The 18115-nt window shown below is 38.2% G+C and overlaps 1 protein-coding gene across 1 annotated transcript in view; it reads right to left on the minus strand.

Moving 5' to 3' along the window:
• TNNI3K (TNNI3 interacting kinase) overlaps nt 1–18115 on the minus strand; it is a 280990-nt gene that overhangs the window by 35227 nt on the left and 227648 nt on the right. The window lies entirely within an intron of this gene.

The raw sequence follows: 18115 nt of genomic DNA on the forward strand, positions 1-18115 counted from the left end.
ACAAATCTGATAGGTCCTGAGGCTTTTCTTTTTCCCCTGTAGAAGCATAGGAAAAGGCCAGATCCCTAGGTCCAAGATACTAGATAGAGGTCAGCTCCAGATACTTTCCCTTTCAAACAAAGCCTTTTCTCAGATCAGGGGGTGGGGGGGGGAGTTTTGTCTCTAAATAGTCACCCAGATGTTCCCTGTTCCATTCTGCTTTTAAATATATAGAGAGTAAAAACATAGGATCCTTCTATAGAGTGGATCATTCTGAGGGATAATACGAGCTCAAGGGATTGTACATTTGGCTATCTCTCTGTTTATAGCTTCCTCTCATAACCCATTTCTTTTTCTTTAATTGAAATATAATATAGTTGATGTATAATATTATGTTAGTTTCAGGTGTAGTACATAATGATTTGATATTTGCATACATTATGAAATGATCACCATGATAAGTCTAGTAATGATCCGTCCCCATACAAAGGTATTACAATATTATTGAACATATCTTTATGCTGTATATTACATACTATGAATTATTTATTATGATACTGGAGGCTTGTACCTCTTAATCCTCTTCATCTACCCCCACCCAACTCCCTTGCCCGACACCCACCCCTTCCCTTCTACAACTATACTTTTGTTCTCTGTATCTATGAGTATGTTTTCTCTTTGTTTTGTTTTTTAGATTCCACATAAAAGTGAGAAATGCAGTATTTGTCTTACTCTGTCTGACTTATGTCACTTAGCACAACACCCTCTAGGCTCCATCATGCTGTTGTAAATGGCAAGATTTCATTTTTTTAAATGGCTGAGTAATATGCCATTGTGTATACATACCACGTCTTCTTTATCCATTTTTCACTACTGATTCAATTTCATTACTGTTAATCAATCTGTTCACATTTTCTATTTATTCCTCATTCAGTCTTGGGAGATTGTATATTTCTAGGAGTTTATCCATTTCTCCTAGGTTGTCCACTTTATTGGTGTTTAATTGTTTGTATTTCTGTGGTGCTGGTTGTAACTTCTCTTTCATTTCAGATTTTATTTATTTGGATCCTCTCTCTTTGATGAATTTGGCTAAAGGTTTATCAATTTTTGTTGATCTTTCAAAGAATCAGCTCTTAGTTTCATTGATATTTTCCATTTTTTTAAAAAACTCTCTATTTCACTTATTTGTGCTCTGATCTTTATGATTTCCTTCCTTCTACTAACTTTGGAATTAGGTTTTTTTCTTCTTTTTCCGGTTTCTTTAAGTGTAATGTTAGGTTGAGATTTTCTTGTTTCCTGAAGTAGGCTTGTATCATTGTGTTTCCATTTCCATTTGGCTCCGTGTATTTTTTGATTTCCTCTTTGATGTCTTCAGTGACCAGTTGTTTGTTTAGTAGCATATTGTTTAGCCTCCACATGTTTGTTTTTTGTAGTTTATTTTTTTCTTTTCTTGTAGTTGATTTCTATTGTCACACCTTTGTGGTGAGAAAAGATACTTGATATGATTTCAATCTTCTTAAATTTATTAAGACTTGTTTTGTAGCCTAGCATAGGATCTATCCTTGAGAGTGTTCCATGTGTACTTGAAAAGAAGGTGCATTCTGCTGCTTTTGGATGGAATGTTTCATATATATACGTTAGACCTTTCATCACTTTGCATATATTATGTCATTTCCTTCTGGCTTGTAAAGTTTCCACTGAAAAGTCAGCTGATAGTTTTCTTGGAGTTCCCTTATATGTCACTAGTTGCTTTCTCTTGCTGCTTTTGAGATTCTCTCTCTATCTTTAATTTTAGTTTTTTTGTGTATAATGTGTCTTTGTGTGGAGCTCTTTGTGCTCATCTTGTTTTGGACTCTTGGTGCTTCCTGGACTTAGATGTCTGTTTTCTTTCCCAGGTTAGGGAAGTTTCCAGCTATTATTTCTTCAAAGAAATTCTCTGCCCCTTTCTGTCTCTCCTCTTCTTCTGGGACCACTAAAGTATGAATGTCAGTATGTTTGATGTCCTGGAGTTCTCTTAAACTCTCCTCATTTTTAAAATTCTTTTTTCTTTTTTCTGTGCAGCTTAGATGATTTCCACTACTCTTTCTTCCCATTCACTGATCCATTCCTCTCCATCATCTAATTTACTTTTGACCCCTTCTAGTGGATTTTTAACTTCAGTTATTGTACTCTTTGACTCTGTTTGGCTCTTTATATTTTCTAACTTTATGTTAAACTTCTCACCACGTTCACCCATTCTTCTCCCAAGTTGTTGAGCATCATTACCTTGAATTACCTTGAATTCTTGATCATTACTTTCAGTTCTTTATCAGGTATACTACTTATCTCCACTTTGTTTTGTTCTTTTCCTGAGGTTTTGTCTTGTTCCCTTGTTTGGAACATATTCCTCAACTTCTCATTTTGCCTAATTCTCTGTTTTTATTTCTATGCATTGGGTAGTTCAGTTACATTTCCTGATCTTGGAGAAGTGGTCTTATGTGTGAGACATCCTATGAGGCCAAGCAGCACACTCCCTTCTGGTCACCAAATGCTCTAGGGGTGCCCTCTATGTAGGCTGCATGGACTCTTCTATTGTGGCATGGCTGACTACTCTGGGTGCACTGGTGGGGCTAGCACTCAGCCCTACTTGCTGCCAGCCCACTGGTGGGCAGGGCTATGTTCCAGTGTAGCAGACTGTGTGGTTTGGGGGGTCCTTGGGCTGGTGCTGACCTGCTGGCAAGTCTGGCACTTATTGACTAGAGGGAGAACTCCAAAATGCTGCTTGTCAGTACCAGTGTCCTTCTGGTAGAATGAACTTTGAAAAAGAGCAGCTGCTTGCATCTATGTCACCAGGGGGAGTTCCAGTTGCTTCCTGTCTCTCTGGGAGGTTCTCCATGATAAGTAAGTGTGTCTGACCCAGGTTCCTAGGTTCCTTGTAAATTATTTACTGCCTCTGTGTTGGGACTTGGGGTATATGAGATTTTGTGCATGCCCTTTAAGAGCAGAGTGTCTGTTTCCTATAGCCCCCTGGCTCCATATGCAAGCTTCACTGGCCTTCAAAACAAGACATTCTGGGGTTCATCTTCCCAGTATAGGACCCCTGGGCTGGGGAACCTGGTGTGGGGCTTGGATTTCTTGCTTCTTGAGGAGAATGTCTGCAATTGTGATTATCCTCCTGTTTGTCAGTCGCCTACCTGAGGGTTTTGGTCTTCACTATACCATGTCTCCATCCCTCCTCCCTATCTCATTATGGTTTCTTCTTTATATTTTTAGTTGTGGAAAACCTTCTTTTCTATTCTTCAGGTTGTTCTCATAGAAAGTTGCTTTGTAAGTAGTTGTAATTTTGGTATGTTCATGGGAGGAGATGAGCTCAGGGTCTTCCTTCTCTGCCATCTGGCAACCAATTCTCTTTAAATTTATACCATATGCCACTAATGAGTGTGTGCCCCACCAGCTTTCCTTATTTTATTCTGTTTTCAGTTCCTCGTCAGTATGGATTCGTTGCCTGGCAATCCACAGCTAGTGATCTTCTTACTCTCCAATTCACTGTCCTTTCCAGAGGAGGACAAATGGGCAACCTGCTGGACATACCTCAAGGCCAATGGCATGTCTCTCCATACTCTCAGAAATACCTCCTGCTGTGTTTACATGACCTAAGAGTCTTAAGCCCATTACTGTATATATCCCATTATATTATAAATACATCTGGGATCTATTTTCCATACTAGACTATTTAAAAGGAGGAAAAATTGTACTATGTATTCCTCTTGACATCTCCAAGATGGAGAAAAAACTCCATGAAAACTCCTGGTACAATGTAGGCACTCTGTAAAATGGATGACTGACTTACTAAGAGAGGAAAGAAAACAAAAAATGCTTCAATTTTCAAACTTGGGGTGTCTAAAAGGCACTCAAGTTCCTATGTCTCAGGGCTCATGTGCCTGGATGACTAGCTCATGTGACACTGAGTTAAAGTGACATATTGGTAGGGATTGCCAGTGTGGCTAAAACAAATACTTCAATCTCACCACAGAACCGTGCTTCTCCATGTTTTTAGTTTCAATGGACCCTAATGTGGAACAAAATATAGACTTTAGAGTCAGTCAAAAGATTTGCATTGATTGAGCCAATCATTCATTCACTTAAGATATATGCACCTACCACTTACTATGTGCCAAACACTGTGATAGATATTAAGAATATGAAGATGAAAGACGCAATTCCTCACCTCGTGAAGTGTATAATGTGTGTGTGTGTGTGTGTGTGTGTCTGTGTGTAGGGGGGCAGCTGAAACAACTATAATTATTATAATACAGTTTCTGACTCTGACGGGATATGCACAGTATAAGAGGACAATAAACACAATGTGTATCTAGCCAATTGAGGGTATCCAGGGAGACTTCCAAGAGGAGGTGATTTTGGAGCTGAGTTTGGCCTTCATTGAATCTTCCGTGCGTTTGTGTGTTAAAAAGGTGGGGGTGGGTGAGGAAGTTTGAAAACTGCTCTTATATGTGCTGTTTGCAAGTTGGAATGTACTTGCCTTGACATATTTATAATGAATAATATGGGGATCTTGCAATTGGAGCACTACATGATATCTGTAATGAAATTCAGATAATGATTCATTCAACATTTCTTTCAACATATTTTCTTTAGTATAATGGACTATACCAGTTGGTACTGCAAGTATAAAATTATTTCATATGAATAGGCATCCCCCTTGAGGAACTTATACAACACAGACGTGATACTAAGTAGAAAGTGAGTTAAGGTAAATGAAATTTTTCTTAGGAGAGAGAAAAATCTTTCCATCTACTATATGGATGGAATCAGGAATGCTTGTAGGGAAAGGTGATGCAACCTTGAAGAAGGGGTAGGATCTAGAAATATAGAGATGGTGGACAAAATTCTAAATACACTAGAGCTAGAAGTGTCCACAGAGATTGGTAAGTCCTGTGCTTCTTAAATTTTATTGTACACTCACAAGTCACCTGTTAAAATGTTGTTAAAATGTAGATTGTGATTTAGTAGGCCTGTGTGGGGCCTGGGAGTCTTAATTTCTAACAAGCCCCTAGGTGATGCTGAAGCTGCTGGTCTATGGGCCACAACTTGGATAGCAAGGTCCAATTCACGTGCCTCAGAATATATGAGAATCCTGAAACCCAGGGCAGGAAGGGACTTGCCCATGCCACACGGCTGATTAGTATGAGGGCAGCCCTCTGTCTCACACTGCAGCAGCTCAACAAGTAGTGAAAAGATCATAAGCTTTGGAGACAGGCTGATCTAGGTTCAATCTTGGCCCTGCTGTTTACTAGTTGCAAAGCCTTGAGAAGATCATTTATCCTTTCTGTGCTCTAGTCTTCTCATTTGTAGAATACTGAAAAATAACTCCTAACTTATAGAAGAACTGTGATAAGTCAGCGATATGACTGGCATACAGAAAAGTGTTCAATGGTGTCTGGAACATAGTAAGTGATCAAAACACACAATGTGTCTTCTCTTGCTTTTTTGACCAGTTAACATTGCCATCAGTGCACACAGCTTTATCTCTGTCATGTCTCTCCTAGGGCCTAGGCTATGTTAGCATCCAGGGACATGCAGGGGGGCCATAAACACTGGTTGGCAAATAGGTCCCTGATTAAGGCCCAAAATAGAGGATTTAATTTTTTTTGTTGTCTCTTTGGATAAGGATGAAAGAGGTGATAAACATATTCCACCAGTGCATTTTTCGTACTTTTTTGCAATTGAGGCCTTAAAAACATCTGCTTATTGATAGAAAACGCTCAGATAATATCACAAATATTAATGGTGGATGTTTTTCCTTCCACTTTGGTTAACACAGGAACTTTTTTCCCCTGGCTCCATGATTTTTTCAGGCTGTCTTAACTGCTTACTTAAATACCAAGAAAAACTCAATCTCATGGTTTTCAAGGAGATAATAAGAAACAATGACTTGTGAAATATCTTCTCTAACAAGAAATTTCCTGTTTCAAATACTGGCAAGCAGAAGGAAGGATGCTGCCGTTTGTGCATTGTATGAGGGTTAGATGCAGTCCACCTGGAAGGTGGTAAAGGTTAAAAGAAGAAAAAAAATCTATGAGGAATTAAACCTGTTAAACTGTGCAGTGCCATTGTAAGAGCAGCTTCAGAAATCTATTTAGAAATCACTGCTCTTGTATCTGAAGCATTACAGAGACACCAGCATCACCCACTTCTTATTACTGCAAACATAGCAACAGTTGCCATGCTAGCAAGAGATTTCAAGCACAAACACTGGAGTCAGGAGGGAGCAGGGTGGGGCCCGAGCTGGAGTCAGGGCTGCTGAACAGCGCACAGGGCTGCCTGTACAGATTTAATTGGGCCAGTTGTTCTCTCTGGTCCCTGTACTGTGTCCTGACAGACATCTCAGTAGAGCAGCAGCAGTCTCAGAAGCAAGCTTTTTCGGACTAGGTCTCACTATCAGTCGTGCACAAAAATCACCGCCAAAGGCAGAGTCTGTGTGCTTTGATGAAGGCAAGAGTGGGTCCGGGTCCTCGTTTTGGTTATGAATGGAGAAAGGACCAGGGTTTCTCTTCGTTTCCAGGAATGAAAAACTCATAAAACTCTTATCGTTAGAAAGTCAGGCTATTTGTTGTCCCAATATTTCATCTAATTGAAAACTGAGAAATCTGTCACCATTTATTTAGCAGTTTGCCTTGGGCGAATCTTTGCAGGTTCCCTTCCTGTGGCTGGGAGTTAGTTAATTAGTATTACAAAATGCTTGAAGAGGGAAATGCACCCTGGCTCGCCCTTCGGGTTAGGAGGAAGCCCATTTTAGGTTGCTAATAAGCACTGCTGAAGGACAGAAAAGAACACTAGATTACAGCATCAGGGTAGCCGTGGCGAGAGCTGCATCTTTCCCCTGTCTCAAGTGCATATGTTGTAACCTACGAATGTCACTCGCTCACTCTTTTCATGCAAATCTTTTACGCTTGACAATAATTCAGGTCCTTAAAGCTTATAAAAAAGGTGCCAATTTTACACACATACGGCTCTTCTCATATCTTCACTTTTATTAATTTCCTGTTTTTCATCACTTCCTCTTCTGAACAGAATATTTTGTTTGATGTTCTTTCTTTTACATTTTTCATGGAGAAAGCCTGTTTCAAACTACGGGTGGTTTTAAAGTCAAGGAACTGAAGGAAAGAATTGACATTTTTCACATGCTCCTAACTTTAAGGCTGAACCCCTCTCTTCAGTGAAATCTAAGCCTCTCTCCTCAGTACAGCAGAGCGCAGAAGGTCTCACCCGTGCTTTGTCGATTTATTGCTAGGTGGCGCTAGAGAGCAAGGCAACTAGAAAAGGGCTACTAACACAACTGCTGTAACACAACTGTCCACATTAGCTGAAAGGAAGTTCTTACATTGAGCCCTATCGCATTTCAGAACAGACTTTTCCCGGTTTTGATAATTTGTAAGATATCGGCAGCATGAGATGCAGAGGGCACGAACAATCAGTTTACAGTCTTCTGTCTTCCTCTCACTTTTTGTATGTATGTGTGCATCTGGAATTGTTTTCTTATTTCACTACAGTGCTTTCTGGGTATGGTACCTAGGGCTGGGGTGAAGAAGTTTTGTGGAAATATAAATAGATGGATATGCTTATTTTTTGACCTTCATGGAAATAGTTTTAACTTCCTACAAGACCCCTCTCCACTTTCTTTAATTTTCCCTCTTTACTAGATGACATTCAGGGACATAATGAGGAGGTTTAACAAGTACTTTCACACCCTCATATCAACATGAGTAGCTATATATTTTCTCTCTCAACCCCATACCCCATGACATTAAGAAATTTTATGCTTTTGTTAATTAGAAAAAATTTATGGGCAGATTTGAGCTTAAAAAGAAAGAGATAAAAGGCAACTGACAGGCATCATGGCACTTGCTTAGATTCCAGCTGCTCTCCTTTGACTTTTGTATTTTTCCAGCACAGATCCTTAATGAGCTTGATAACTAACCTTCAGCAAGTGAGTGTCACAAAAATTATACATCCCAGAGGTGATAACTGTCCTGAGGAAAAAAGTTGTTTTGTCTCTAGATTAGGCAAGCAATGTCTTACTCCCCTCATTATACAATAAATGTGAGCAAGTCCCATAGAACTTAAGTCAAGTGAGGCAACTCCCTACAAGCTCAGAAGACATTGCTGAATTGAGGATGAGGTATTAATGTGATGCTCTGATACACACTGAGTTCTTTTGTAAACATTAGACATGATATTTTAAATCAACAATGTTTAACAAGTAAAAAACAGTTCAGAAAGCCAAAGATGCTATCTTTTTATTATTTTCTTAAATTTAAAAATCTTAAAATTATTTCTATGTAGAATCAGCTAAAAGATTCTGGGCCTCCATTGTGTTTAGGAGTGAAAGTGCAGTGTTTCTCTGCATTTCCAGGACTGAAAAACTCATGAAACCCTCATCACCGGATAAGATTTTTGTTGAACAAAAACGTCAGCTGAAAGGTTCTTTTTTTCTTTAATTCAGTGAATTCAATTGACTACTGTAGTAGAGAGTACATTTAATGAGAAAAATGTCTGGTTTTACAATGTACTTAATTCAATAAAGAAATCATACTAGCGTTATCTTCAAAACTGGTCCCCAAATATTTAGAAGGAAGAAGTTTATCTTTTTATATGTTCTGATTAGTTTTGCTGCTTCTAAAAATGTAGCCAGGGAGTGAGGCTGGTTTCCAGAGATGTGATTAAAGAGAAAGAGGGCAGGGTTAGGCCAGGGCCTGCTGGTGAATGAGGTAGCGGATGTGGAATTTGTTTTGTTCAGGTTAGGTGTATATCAGTGCAGCTAATTATAAAGATCTGTTATGAGCAGGCATAAGCTGAGGTAAAGTGGCTAGTATCAGAGGTAGTCAGAGTGAGAAGGGATATTTTTCCTTCAATCAAAGGCTGTATTGGCCATAAACTGAGAGTGCGCTATGTTCCATTGAAGCCGACAGAGCTTTTGAGGGAGGTAGTTCAGGACTCTGGATAGCTCCCTGCCGATTATCTTCAAAGCCCAAACCAGAGGTTAGAAGTTTCTGCTTCTTAAAGGTGGTTCAAACATGTTGGCCAAGCATAGTCTCCAGAGACAGCACAGTGTAATGGAAACACTACCAGATAGGCCCAGATTCAACTATTAATGACCACTTTCCCACTATACAGTTTCATTCAGATTACTTAAATCGTTGGAATCTCAGTTTGTCTTACCTGAAAAATGGAAACCAGGAGGCCTACTTCATAAGATCGTTGTGAGGATTAAAGGGAATAATGTGAGACCTATCATGATCGTTCATTCATTCCACAAATAGGTATTTAGCACCTATCAGACCCTGTACTGGAGACACAGCATCAAAAAGGAGAGAAGTTCATGCTCTCATGATGTTTACAATTTAGTGTAGATACCAATAAAAAAGTAAGTGATTGGCTAAAACTCTACTTCCAGGCAGATGTAAGTGCCATGAAGAAACTGTCCTACTGATTCTTGTGGGCCTAAAACTTGAATTTTATTGGACTACATGGGGAGAATAGCATGGACTCAAGCCAGGTGTGAGGTCAGATAATAAACAATTGTACAAAGCTGAAATCTTCCAAGGACAATACCGAGATATGGTGAGCCAAGAATAATAAAATCCGTTCTACACAGGAAGATACAGAGGATGATTGCTCTGTCATCCTTGGCTCCAGGTAAACTGAGAAAAATGAAAAAATGAAATATTTACCCTGAGAAGTCCCATCCACAAGCCCATACACATGCAAGTTTTAAAACAAAAATATCGCTACATGTGTTTTATGAAAAACTCCAAGTTGAAGTTTTAAAGTGGTCCTGTGGGTTAGTGTCCCTAGGTAACCAGAAAGAGCAAGAGCAAATCATCTGTGAAGTACCTTATACTAAATAAGGGTCAAAAAAGTGCCAGTGATACAGTTCCAAGGAATATGAGCTACAACAGAAACAAAAATTTCTAAATACATGGTGAAACAAGGAGCAAGCATGATCAGAAACAATAAAACTACATATAGTTTTATATCTAAATTGTTATCTGAATTATATCTAAAAAATTCAGATATATAAAGAGCAGATATTCAGATATATTAATAGAATATAAAATAATTGTGTGTGAAAAGAAGAAATAATTTAGAAGTGTGTAGAAGAAACCGATTTTCAAAAAAGTATAGTCAAATTGCAAAAACTATACAATTTCTAGAATTGGAATAGATATCAGAAATGAATTGAATTAGAAATGCAATGAAGAGAACAGCATATTAGATTCAGCTACCAAGTGTACTGGATAGATTTGAAGAAATTACCAGAAAGCAGCAGAAAGAAAGTAAAGGGTGGAAAATATAAAAAAAGAGAGAGTGACAAATGTGGAAAATAGAGTGAGAAGATCTAAAATACATCTAATTAGAATTCCATAAAGAAAGAATAAAGAAGATGGGGTAAAGACCTATTAGAAGAAGTAGTGACTGAGAATTATCCAAAATTTATGAAATATATCAATCTTCAGATTCTTCTGTAAATTCAAAGCAAGATAAATACAAATAAATCCATACCTGTATACAACATAGTTAAACTGTACAATACCAAAGACAAAGAGAAATTCTAACAGCAATCAGAAAGGGCAGATTGAAAATAAAAGAAATAACAATTAGATTCACAGGTGATATTTTAACAGCAGCAACAACAACAAAGATGTGAAAAAGCATCTCAAAGGTGCAGGGGAAAATAATTAAACAACTTAAATCCCATATCCACTAAAATATCTTTCAAGAAAAGAGGGAAAATAAAGGTGTTTTCAGATGTTTATTTCTAACAGAGTTATGTTAAAGGAATTTTTTAAAGATGCATTTGAGGAAAAGGAAAGTGATCTAGGAATAAGGTGTAAAATGGAAGCACAATGAATAATGAAACAGTATATTTGAGTAAGTCTAAATAAACCATAGCTGTGTAAAACAATAAAATAATATCTAAGTTGTGGAATTAGGAAAATCATGATGAAAATAAAATAATGGACAGAAATATATAATTTGGGAGGGAATGAATGAAACTAAAATTCTCTAAGATCTCTCTTTTGTTTGGAAGTAGGACAATTATATTAACATAAAATTTATTAAGTTTAATGTGTTAAAGTTTCTAGGGTACCCACTGAGGAATAGAAAACCAGAGTGCCTATTCAAATAATCCAAAGGAAGACAGGAAAAGGACAGAGTGAGAAGAAACCCAGAAAGAATAAAATAATATGGTAGCAGTGAATTAAAATTATTTCAGCAATCGCAATGAATGCAACAATCAACATGACAAAAGGTATAAGAACCTCACAGAGAAGATTACAAAATCTTACTAAAAGATATGAAAGAACACCTACATAAATATAATAAATACTATGTTCATGGCAAGGGAGACTCAAAATCAAAAAGCTATCATATTTTCCCATATTGATTTATAGGCTTAAAATACCTATAATCAAAGTCTTATGTTTTTGTGAAAAATGCAAGCTGATTATAAAATTTATATGGAAGAGAAAAAGTCAAGAATAATCAAGAATAGTCAAGATGGGATGTGCCTTACCAGAAATCAAGAGTTTAATAATGCTATTATAATTAAAACAGTATGCAACTGACACAGGGATAAACAAATATCCCAATGGAATAGAATAGAAAAACTGTAAACAGACCTATCTAAATATAGATCTTTGATCTGTGAAAGAACTACTATTACAGATCATTGGGAAAAGGATGACTATTCTTTTTAAAAAGAGGAAAAAAATTTCATGGTCATTATTTCATGTTTGTTCATCCTGTTCTCTTTATACCTGAATTATATTTCCATCATCTCTCTCTTCAATGAAACCTTTCTCAACTACCTCAACTCAAAGAAATCTCCCCTTTTTAAACACCCTGGGAATGAATGTGTCAGTGCCATCTCTCCTCACACACATTTCCAGCACCCAAATTCTATTCTTTTGCTTATTAAAAAGAAATAGGCAAGACACAGATGTAGAGAACAAACATATAGACACCAAGTGGGGAAAGTGTGGGGGGTGGGGGGAGGAGAGGAATTGGGAGATTGGGATTGGCTTATATACATTACTAATAAGAAAAAAATCAAATTGTACATTTTAAATACATGCAGTTTATTGTATGTCAATTATATCTCAATGAAAGTTCTTATAAAAGAAAAAAAAAGAAATAGGCAGAGAGTTAATGCCCTAATAGTGGGGGGTGGGATGGAAAGAAATTTGAATTAACTGGTGGTTCATTATTTTTGGACAAAAACAAATTTGAACTTGACAGGAAAGTAAGGGTCAAAAACTCCGAGTGCCACAGTTTTACTCAGATTTCAGAAACACAAAGCAGGGTACCCATAACCCAACTAATGATTCCTCTAATTTATTATAGATAAAAACATTTAATATTCACCACCTGCAGTTCAATTATATATGAGATATTGTAGGCAACAGGAAGAAAAAACAAAAGAAAATTTCTGCCCTTGAAGTATTTATGAGATAATGGGGAATTAAAAATAAATAATCATAATGCAAGACAAACAACATAAACGCATAAAGTGGTACAAACTGCTGTGGCCTTTGGTAAGGCATGAGTGAGGAGGAGTTAGGCCCAGAAAAGGCTCTCTCATGACACAGTGATCAAGCTGAATGAGATATTACTGAACGCTGATGAATATTTTGATAAGGTTGGGTGAGACTGTTGAGGTTAAAAAATAGGATAGAGGAATAGGCTGACAGTTAAAAATGGGGTGTGTATGGGAAATAGAAACTTCTAGTTTGTCTACAGTGTATGTCACAAGGGATGCTATTGCTATTTTGCCCAGGATAATTCTTTATTTTGTGGGATTGTCCAAATATTGTAGGAAATTCAACACACTGGCCCCCCACACTAAACATCAGTAGCACCTCACTAGGCACTGGGAAATACCAAAAATACCAAAATATAGAAAAGTACTTTCCACAATTCCAAAAACTCTAGTACATTTTTTGAGAAGAGAAGTGACGGGAAACACTGTCTAGAAACAATGGAACATCTGATGTTCAGTGGGAAGTAAAACTGGAAATGTGTTTCACTGGTCTTTTTGGATTCGGGATGACAACTTCACTTAATTTTAGAGGCAATGTGGAATTATTGGCAGTTTTAAAGTAGGGTAGTGATAATAATTGGAGGTCTACAGAAGGAAGATTACAGCTGGTAGTAGAGGGTTAAGTGAATTAAGGGATGGGGAAGCTGGGACTCAAAGGAGAGGAGTTAAAGATGTGACAAAGGAAGCAGAGCAGGCAAGTTTGGACATATGGACTGGGGGCTAACTTTGTGTGTGTGTGTGAGAGAGAGAGAGAGACAGAGAGAAAGAGACAGAGAGAGAGAGTGAGAGAGAGAGAGTTGGAGCCATGGGTTGAAACTGCTGATTGTGGTGCCCTGCCAAAGAAATAAATTGAAGATGAAAACGTGATTGGAAGAAAAGTGAACATTGAAGGAGCCTGAGGGAAGTTTCAGTACAAAGAAGCGTGTAGGAGAGGTGGTAGACTAAAAAGGGGAGTATCTGCCCTTCGGTGGTGGAGGAGGAGACACCACACTATGGTTGATACTGGTTAAACATCCTGCTGCACAGCCGCGAGTGGACATGAGCCCCTCACTGCTCCTTCTCTCCTTTCTCCTGGGAGCATCAGTTTCATGGTGTTATCATCTTACACAATTGCTGCATTCTGGAAAAACTATGTGTAAATTAAAATTTTATAACATATTCAACTTTTATAAGTTGAATTGCATTCTAAGTGCACTAGGCAAGCTTTCTATTTAAGGGAACCCTTTGATGGACCCTTTTGTAATGTGAAAAATTAATTCCAAATGAATCGGTTTCACAGTTCCAATCTCTGGATCTCTGCTTTTCTTCTCCTGGACAGCTAACTAGGTCATAGCATTCTATTCTCAGAGCTTAGCCCCACACAAACACTAATTGGTTTTCACATCTGAAAGGTTGTGTATCACTTTGTCATTTCTAAATTTACATGATGTAATCCATGTACAAGATGGGAGATTTCATACCCTGTGGGAGGAGCAAGTGCCACATGCTTAGTTTTCCAAATATATCTAAAGACACAAAATATTTTAAAAGAGGCAGAACTTCAGGAGTGCCTTTCTCAAACTCAGATTTCATCAATTTGGGCTTTCAGCAGCAATTAACGAATGCCTGTTACCTTTGGAGAAAATATCTGACAGTTTCTCACTTGATATTTATTTTACAAAGGAAAATAATAATTAAAAACAAATGTGGAAACAAACAAAAACCAAGAACCCCACCAAATCAAGAATTACAAAACTATAGACTGTAAACTTCATAACCCCAAAACTGAAAAAATAAACACACCATTTTTAAGACATTGTTGAGGGTTCTGAGACCCCAAAATTGAGAACATATATTAGTCAGGACTAAAGACCATATCCTGTTGTTATATAAGAAAAAATAATGCTGGGCTAAAAATTACACCTTGTGTGATTGTAATGAGTTAGTTAGGAAGCCTCTTAGATCAGAGGTTGCTAGCACCTTGCAAGGAATTTCGGGAGAGACCACACACGTAATCAGCCTTCAGGACGGTCTCCTTTGGTCACAGCGGCTGCTGCACCTTGGCTCTCAAGCTTCTCTTTCGTTTATTCCATCAGTTGTATCAGAGTGACTGGCAGGTTAGACTGCAGCATTCTCTTTCAGCATGCTTCTCATGCTTAGATGTACATTGGATTCACCTGGAAAACTTTAAAAGCTTCTGACGTCTGGGTGCCATCCCCATGGATTTTGGTTTAATTGGGCCTGGGCACCGGTACTTGTAAAAGTTCCCCAGATGAGTCCCATGTGCAGCCAAAGAGCCACTGAATTCCAGGCTGTTAAACTCATGGCCCTGCTGGATCCTTGAGCTCTTTGACTTTAAGAACCTATTGATCTCTGGTTTCACTTGCTCTGTCTTTCATACATGCATGCTGAAAAGGCAGGCTTGGGAGGAGTAGTTGAATTCTTTCTCCAACCAACTTCCAGAAGATACTGGAAGAAGTCCAGCAAATACAAGTATTGGCAAAATATATCAAACTTCTGAAAAGTGACACCTCCTGTGCCAGAGAAATTCAGAAAGCATAGGAGAGTCCTGGGTGAGAATTCTAATTCTGCTTCCAAACTTAGTAAAGTTACTTACCCTGTCTGAGCCTCAGTTTCCTCCCCTATAAAAATTGGAATACCTACTTTCTAAGCTTTACTTAAATGACTATTCAAAGAGTCTAAAATAGTGCCTGGCTTGCAGTACAAGTGCAATGGTGATAGCTACTTAAATGGAAAGAATAGAGAGAATAAAGATTATTCACTGATTATGCTCCAAAATAATAATAATTAAATTATTGAACCAATTTATCCAATTCTTTATCCTCAGAACAAATATCTGTTGCACATTGACTTCATTCCAATCATACTGATAGCTACCAGGGATACAGATATGAATAAAACAGACATGATTCCTATCTTGGTGCATTTTACAACTTAGCTGAATGCTTTACTTATGTGTGGAGTTGACTTCAAGCAGTCCAAAGACTGACCTTACTAGAGGGGTGATACAACTACAAACTGACCTTCAGCGCACCCTCCCAGCAAATACTCAGGGTATGCTAGACTGTTCAGAGAAATGTGAACCAAGTAAACAGACAAGCACTTATCAGGGTTCCGTAACTCTCCCGAAGGGCCAGGGAGGTATAAAAAACCTTATCAGAATATCAAAGGAAGCATCTCAAAACACCCGATGATTTTTTCGCACCCTGTTTGGGCAGTTTTAGCAGTAGTGGTATTCCTTCTGGGTACCTGAAGGCCAGAGAAGCTGTGTTCTCTCCACCCGCAACTCACCCAGTTGGGAGTGCTGCTGTGCCTCTGTCTGTGTAGCTATCTATGTGCTGTCAGTTGTGTGACTTACCTACATTATGGGAACTTGCATCCTTTGCTTGGGTCTGCTGGCACTTTTCAATCATTCACTTTTTCAATAAATCACAATACTGCCTCTCTCAATAACAATTCTCAGAGCTAGTATTACTATCTGTATATTACGTACAAGACTTAGGTAACTTGCCCACCGTCACTGAGCTGTTAAGTGGCAAAGCCAAGAATGAACCTCAGATCTGTCTGATTCTACAGCTCATCCTCTTAACCTCTGCCTCAAGTGGACAAATCTTGGATGACTATGCTTTGGGAATACCCAAATCTGGCTCTTCAGAGAATTAATTTGAAAACCACAAGTAAAGAAGAAGAACAGATGGAACTAGAAGACGTTGCTGTGACTGAACCTAATCTAATCCTGGCCTATGAGCCTCTTATGAAATTATGTGAGAGACTGGAAAACAATAAAGAATTGTGTCCAGTTTGCCTTGTTATCAATCAAACCTGCTGATACTTCATGACATTTCATAGATTAAAGTCTTCATGATTCAGGCTCCCATCTCTTTATAGCTGCAGCTGCAACTGTTTTGTCAGACCAGGAAAATAATAACTATGGCTAAAAAGGCAACAGTAGCAGTTTGTAGATGGCATAAGATCCTTGCTAAATCCAGATAATCTTTTTCCACCTTCAGGATGAAAACGTTGACTCTGATGACAGAATGTGTGAATGTGTATATGTGCATATGTGTGCATGTAAGTGCACATATGTAATGGCTCATGTACAAACACCCTGGAGCACGTGTGGAAGGACAGAGATTTTAAGCCAGTCTTTTCTGATTTTCCACGGATTGCAGTATGCACTTTTTTGGGTATCTATCGAGCTCACAGTGACTGCCTTTTTTGCTCCCCATCCAGATCAGGCTGTTGGCAATCATGTTTACATAAATGAAATATGACCCCACCTCCACTCCAACCACATTTGTTTAGACCAGAGTTGGCCATGTCATCCAAAAGGACCAATCACATTTTCTCTCACAGCAGACTGTACTTATGCCTACTTCATTATGCTTTCTGTATTTATGCCCTTTGCCATATGATTTTGTAGGACAACCCACTAGAGGTTGAGTATATTTTCTCTTCCCATTGATGCTGGACTCAGCTATGGACTTGACTCGCCCAAGGATGTCACAGGATGTAGGATACTGTCTGTTGGGGATTGGGGTGTGTAAATGGCAGAGTTTGTTATAGAAAAAGGATGAACTCTTTTTCTTCTTTTTTCTGACTCGCCCATTTGCTTAAACTTGTTTTGTGGCTTTTTTTCCATTGAGGTGAAGTTCACATAATATAAAATTAACCATTTTAAAGTGAACAATTTAGTGGCATTTAGTATATTCAGAATATTTTGCAAATACCACCTCTATCTAATTCCAAAATATTTTCACCCCCCTAAAATAAAACCCTGTATCTATTAAGCAGTTACTCCCAATTTCCTCCTCCCCAACCCAGACCCTGGTAACCACCAATTTACATTTTGTTTTTATGGATTTACCTATTGCTATTGTGTCTTCCTCCCTACAATTTCATATGTTGGAGCCCTAACCCATTATGTGACTATATTGGAGATAGGGCCTTTAAGGAGGTGATTAAAGTTAAATAAGGTCAGAAGAGTGAAGCCCTTGATGGGATAGAGCTCTCTCTGCCATATGAGGGTACAGTGAGAAGGTGGCCATCTGTAAGCCTGGAAAATGGCCATCTATAAGCCCACTAGAACCCAACCATGCTAGCATCCTGATCTCAGACTTCCAGCCTGCTTGGTGAGAAAGTAAATTTCTGTTGTTAAAACCATCCAATCTATGGCATTTTGTTACAGCTACCCAAAGTGACTGATACACCTATTCTGGACATTCATATAAATAGGGTTATACAATATGTGATCTTTGTCCCTGGCTTCCTTCATTTAGTGTGTTTTCAGGGTTCATCCATGCTGTATCATGCATCAGTACATCATTCCTGTTATAGCTGAATAATATTCTATTGTATGGATACCACATTTTTTATCTATTCATCTGATGATATTGATGGATATTTGCTTCTCCCCCCACATGTTGGCTATTGTGAATAGTGCTTCTATAAACTGTCTTCAATTCTTTTGGATATATATCTAGGGGTGGAAATTGCTGGGTCATTTGGTAATTCTCAGAACACTGAACTTTT

Source organism: Hippopotamus amphibius, chromosome 1 (genome assembly GCF_030028045.1).
Source record: "Hippopotamus amphibius kiboko isolate mHipAmp2 chromosome 1, mHipAmp2.hap2, whole genome shotgun sequence".
In the NCBI taxonomy this organism is placed as follows: Eukaryota; Metazoa; Chordata; class Mammalia; order Artiodactyla; family Hippopotamidae; genus Hippopotamus; species Hippopotamus amphibius.